At 32.4% G+C, this 6,131-nt stretch overlaps 1 pseudogene; it reads right to left on the bottom strand.

The window, feature by feature from the left end:
- Positions 1-3,550: 3,550 nt before the first annotated feature.
- LOC149536208 (large ribosomal subunit protein eL24 pseudogene) lies at positions 3,551-4,156 on the bottom strand (annotated as a pseudogene).
- Positions 4,157-6,131: the final 1,975 nt, after the last annotated feature.

Below are 6,131 nucleotides of genomic sequence, written 5' to 3'. Positions count from 1 at the left end.
ACCAAGGTAGCCCAACCCAACTCAATTTGGAAGATGCCCACTTCGCCTTTGCAAAATATGACATGTGGATTGTTGTTTTGACTTATTAAATTTTAAAAAAACAACTAAGGTGCTTAAGTTACTTCAAATATTTGAATTTTTTTGAACATTCAGACATTGCAAAATTCTTTAATTTTAACTTATGCTGCCATTTGATCCCATAATAGGGCAGCTTGATCTTATTATTCTATCAATAATATCATTTTATTACATAGAAGTCACGGTTTGCATTTATATGACAGTGCGTCTGTCTTCTAGAACTTGCATTGTTCCCATCCATGTTGTCATTTCCATCTTCCATCTCTTGTTCCACATTCTTTCCATTAATTTATTTTAATTATACTAATTTTGTACCACTTATTTCATGATTAAAATACACACCACTTACCCTCTGGATATCTGCATTACACATTTCGTTTTGTTTATTAGATTCGGCAGCACAATGTCTCTTCTTAATACAGTTCAGCAACTGATTACCCGTGTCTATGCCTTCTCTCATCCACCATTCCACACATTATTTAGTTAACGAACAGCACAACTTCAATATATTATGTGAAAAATAGAAAACTGAGATATTATATGCATAGTCATAGGCAGAGACATTTGACATACTTGTAAGGTAGGCACCATGAGCATAACCATTATACTCCTGACTCGTATGTTCCCCAGTGAAATACACTGCCCCAGCTGGTGCCTGACATCCATTATCAACAATTTCTCATAGTAATGGATAAATAAACAGTAAGTAAATTTCCTTCACCCAGAGACAAAATTGAGAGATGTGGGAACAATTTTAATGGAAGAATCAGATGACAAACCTGCAAGTTCTCAAAGTTGTTAACAGATACGCTGATGGGCCAGTTTGTAATAAGTTCCCTTATTAAACTGCTCTTGACCACATCTCGAAATCAAAATCTCCTCCATTTCGTGATTGTCATTGACAAATATCTTTTTGAGAACCAACATTATTTCAGCTTTGGTTTCCTGATCAGGCTGTTGTTCTATCCTATTACAGTTTTTTCACCAAAATTTGTTGCCGCGAGTAGATTTTGTATGAAGAAACTCCATTCCTCATTTATGATTACCTCTGTCTCGGTAGCCATGGCGATTACTTGCACGGTAACCTTCCTTTTTCAAGTTTTGAAATAGTATTCATAATCTTTCCTGAAATATCCTGTATCTATGAAAATGAACTTTGCTGGAAAAAAAAACTTTGTGAGAAAATATATAGAATTGATCAGCATGCCAAAATACCGACATACGTTGATGGCCTTCCATTTACCAGAAAGCCAAACATTTGTGACGTAAAATATTATGCAGCGTTTAAGACCATTCAAATACTTGCATTATAATTGTCTTACGGTGAGATTATCATTCATACACTAAAACAGGTTACTTATATTTGTTTTGCTAAAATAATTTATTTTTCAACACCTAATTTCACAATAGAATTAGTAATGAAAGTCCTTTGAAATTTAGTCTTGTTCAAGAAATTATTTTCTGTAGTGCCTGCCCCTAGTTCACATTTCTGTTATCATTGTCAAATTCCTTAGGCTGATTTTATGCATTGATTAGTTTTAGAGAAACTGGATTTACAATATTATGATATTATTTCATGTCTTGAATTACAAATATATCGGTTATAATTGTTTAGTTGATTTCATTTCGCATGATGTTAATAATGTTTTGATGATTCCTAGTTAGTAAATGTGGTTTCTTTCATAAAAATGTTAACATGATGTCTTTAATGATGATTATGTTGTATTGATAGAGATGCAATTATTATATGTACGCATTTGATGTTAGACTTGTGATTTTTACGATACTTGCCCCATACTTGCATGTGTATGGTGCGCGTGTTTATTTTATCTTTCTGTTTGACGTGTTTGATGTGGTTAAGGGAGGGAGTCGTAGTCACCTGCTAGTCGGGATCTACACGATGAACCACTCCCCGCCATTGTCTGTCTAGTTTATATATTATATACATGTACATGCTCGTCTTTTATGCAGGATGCAGGTACCGGGCATCGACTTCCCTGAATTGCCAGGATGAGCGTGTCCTATTACAAATACTCAAATGGTGAGAATGGGAAGATAATGATCAGGTCCAATCCTAGCCATAAGCCTATAATACTTGTCCTGCAAGGAGGACTCATAACAGACTGTCTACCCTTTTTAAAACCTGTGAGTAATTTGTGCGTATGTTGTTTTGTGAGTCTTTGATGAATTTCTATTAATTAAGTCTAATTAAAAGATTAAATTAATGATTTAATTTAATGAAAAATTATTATGATATTATGAATATTTAATTATATTTAATTAAATTGAGAAATTAATTAAATATAAAGAATTGGATTTGAAGATAAAAGTTTTAAGAATAAATTTAGAACGAGATAATATTTATTTAATTTAATAATAATATATTTAGAGTTCATTTTTAAATAAATGCTAAATATTATTGTTATTTAAGTTAATAAATATTTATCAAATTAAAACTTTCAAAAATAAATTAAGAAGTTGAAAGATATTAAATTATGAAAATGATTTAAGTTTGCATGAATGAGTTTAAAATATAAGAGATTAATTTAAAAGATAAAATATGTGAACTTGATTAAGATATTTTATTCTAGTGCGCATGAGATTAAAGTTAATAAATTAATTTAAAGTAAAGTAAAGTGGAAAGTTTGAAATAAAAGGAAATTTTTGAATTAGAAATTTGATAGGTTAAACTTAATTTTCTTGACGAGATAATAATGTAAATGTTATATATATATATAATTTTGGAGTTGTTGAAATGTAATTCATAAATTTTAAATAAAATAAAAATTATAAAATTATAAAGTAATTCTTAAATTTCACATATAATAAATCATATTAATTTTTAAGAAAAGTAAAATAAAATAATAATAAACAAATATTATAACACCACTTACCTATTTCATTAGCCGGCGGACCTGCTGATGCAGCGAGCCGCACAACTTGATTAATGTTGCGGCATTAAAGCCTGTAAGGCTAGCCACACGACTTCTTTCAAAGGGTCGATTGTTTAGTTGTTAATAATATATATATTAAACAATACATTTGGGTGGGCGGGGGTTATTCCCCACTGCACCCCTCTTTCCATACATCTAACATCGCCTATAGTACGCAATAGGCCTGTATCAGTCACACGACCTTATATATGAGTCAACGATTTTAAATCGCTTTATAAGAATTGACTTGTACTGTAATATATATGTTAAATTTTAAGATTATAAAGTTGTTAATTAGTGTAGTTAAATTTAATTTGTATTTAAATTTAGATCCTTAATTATTATAAAATTATTAATATATAATGAATTTAAAGATTATTAAATATTAATTATTAACGAATTGTAATTATAAATTATTAAATATTAATAATTTTAATTATTCTTTTAATAATAGATTCTATTTATCAGTAATTATTAACTTTGGAAAATTATTAATGGTTGGTAATATAGTTCAAATAAATCCTTAGAATCGTTTAAAACTACTAAATAACTAAAGCAGCCGCAATTACTCCTTGGAAAAAACTAGGAAGAACAACTTCCTCTTCACTGCTTTCTGCCTCCACCACCAAGCTTGGGACCTTTAGGCATTGCAGCCTTAGGCAACTTGGTTTGTGTCTTTTGAGACTTTGAGATAGTCTCTACCTTCTTGCTTTCTTCTCATCTTTGGTCTTTTTTATTCTTTCTTTAATTTCTCTCAAAGCAGCCTCACGGGCAGCCGCTCTAACTTCTTTTTTCTCGGATCTTTTCTTCTATATAACTTCCAAAGAAGCACCAACAATGGACCTTGAATAAGGCTTGCTCGTCTTGCGTCTTGTCTTTCTGACTTGCTCAGCATTAATATCCTTCTTATGCTGCTTCCGATACATTGCAGTCCATGTCAACTTGGATGGCTTCAAACGGTTATGGAAGTACCGCTTACACTTGGAATTGAGAAATAGGAAAACCTGTGAATCTGAACGGATAAACCTGATACCCTTCCTAGGGTAAATCTTCGAACCGCTGAAGCGGCAAACTTTTGTCTTGAGCACCATAGCACCGGATTAAATTTCCTCTACTCTAAATCGTCTTCCTCTGTTCTGAACAAAATCACCATTCTCAACAACGACCAAAAAGGTTTTGTAGTAAACCTAGTGTGACTCGAATCGGAGTTGATGCGTAGCACTGGGATCATTAGCCTAACACTACGCCTCACGACTCGCCTTCACACCAACTCGGCTACTCACTCACCCTTATTGGTAATATAGTTAGGTCTTGTATAATTATTAATTAATTTAATTAATATTAGTTTAATTGAATTTAATTAATGATTAATTTCGTTACTTCATTATTAACAATAAAATTGATTTTTAAATAATGTAGTATTATTTAAATACCAATGATTATTATTTTAATAATTTAAATAAATGGGTATACTCAGACTATTCTTTTAGGAAAAGTGATCATAATTTTATATATATTGAGTTGAATAAATGAATGGGTTATTGGATGGAATAAATGGAGAATCTTATAACTTGTAACGTAAACTAAAACTTTACTTGTAATCAAATAGTGTATTCTCAAACCAAACCCAGACTATGAAACTATACTGTGTTGCTTGTATTATCTATGCTTTTGGATTTTGGTGTTGATTAGATGTTGACCAGTCCAGGACGTACACCAAAGGTTTTATGAAATTTCTTTGATACCAATTATGTGGCTAGTTGTCATGATGTGTTATGTGATTCAAATTGAGATTATATTTGTGAGATTTACTTGTGGAGAAATTTATGTGTACTTGAATGGGAGAGCCATCTTATTATTAGGTTGCCTGTTAAAAAACTGAGTTTGATCTTTAGGGTTGTTGTGGTATGGGACACAACTATGTTTCTATGTTCTTAGGAGAGGTTTTCTAGGTACGTGACTTGGGAGTGGCTTGCATAGGGGTCTGGGACCCAAAGTGGTCAGTACCAGGGTAACCTAATGCAAGTTATGTAATAAGTGATAATCTAGTAATTAAAACTTTTGGGGGGAAAACACACTAAAAAGATAAGTTAGAGATTTTTGATCTACCCATGCCTTGAGTGCTTGTATAGACTAAGGATGAGAATGAGATGAGTGCCTCGTCTTCTTGAGAGGGCTTTCTAGTTTCCATATGTATGATGTTGAGGGTCCAAGGTTCAGAGTAACCAGTCTAGGGTAACTCAGCGCTTGAGGGTCCGGGGTCTTTTAAGAGATCAGTCCAGGGTAACTCAAGCAGCCATGTGATGACACTCCCTAGTATGTAGCCTAAGTCTTCTCTATAGATTTGTGTACCTCTGGTGGTGTATCTATTGTCGGATGTGTTTATTATGGTTATTTACTCTCATTAATGATGATTGGTGATTCATGGATGTTGTACTTTTGACATGTGGTTTTTGACTTGAGGTGATTATCTTTCGTTGACTTTATCTTATGATCTTGGTATTTGGTTTATACTTGGTTGATGTATGATGTTTGGTTATGTGGTGTCAATATTGGATTGAGTGGTCTTACTTTTGGATTATTTTATCTTCTTGAGTAGCATGTGTTACCTTTGAGATAGTTTTGGCTATTAGGGGTACCTTGCCTAGGAATGTTTTATATTTGATAGCCGTATGTGGATCGTTCATTATCTTCCCTGCACGGTGGGAGTGGAAGCCTGACTAGGTAACCATGCGGTCGGGAGGTAGTGCCTTCTTACCATTTGGGTCCCCCTTCACACTGCTAGCTGTTGGATGTTCATTGCAGAAGATGTACCTTTATCATTCTTATTTCTTATCGCAGAGACTTCTTTTCTGATGATGTATATATGTTATCATGAATTCTGATGTATTGTATCTATTTTCACATACCCTGCAACATGTGCAGTGGATGTTATTAATTGGATATACTTTCATTGTATTGTTTATACTTATGCATTTTCTTATGTGATTATGTATCTGTTATTCCTTTATGATCTTGAGACATTGTACTTGGAACTTAAACTAATTAATTTAAAATTATTAAATGAGACTCAACGTAAAGGAACTCTTGAGGAATTGAAACTATATCTATATTTTCATA

This window comes from Cupressus sempervirens, chromosome 10 (genome assembly GCF_028749045.1).
Source record: "Cupressus sempervirens isolate cs-2001-9-10 chromosome 10, ASM2874904v1, whole genome shotgun sequence".
Taxonomy (NCBI): domain Eukaryota; kingdom Viridiplantae; phylum Streptophyta; class Pinopsida; order Cupressales; family Cupressaceae; genus Cupressus; species Cupressus sempervirens.
This window is presented reverse-complemented; position numbering and strand designations above follow the sequence as displayed.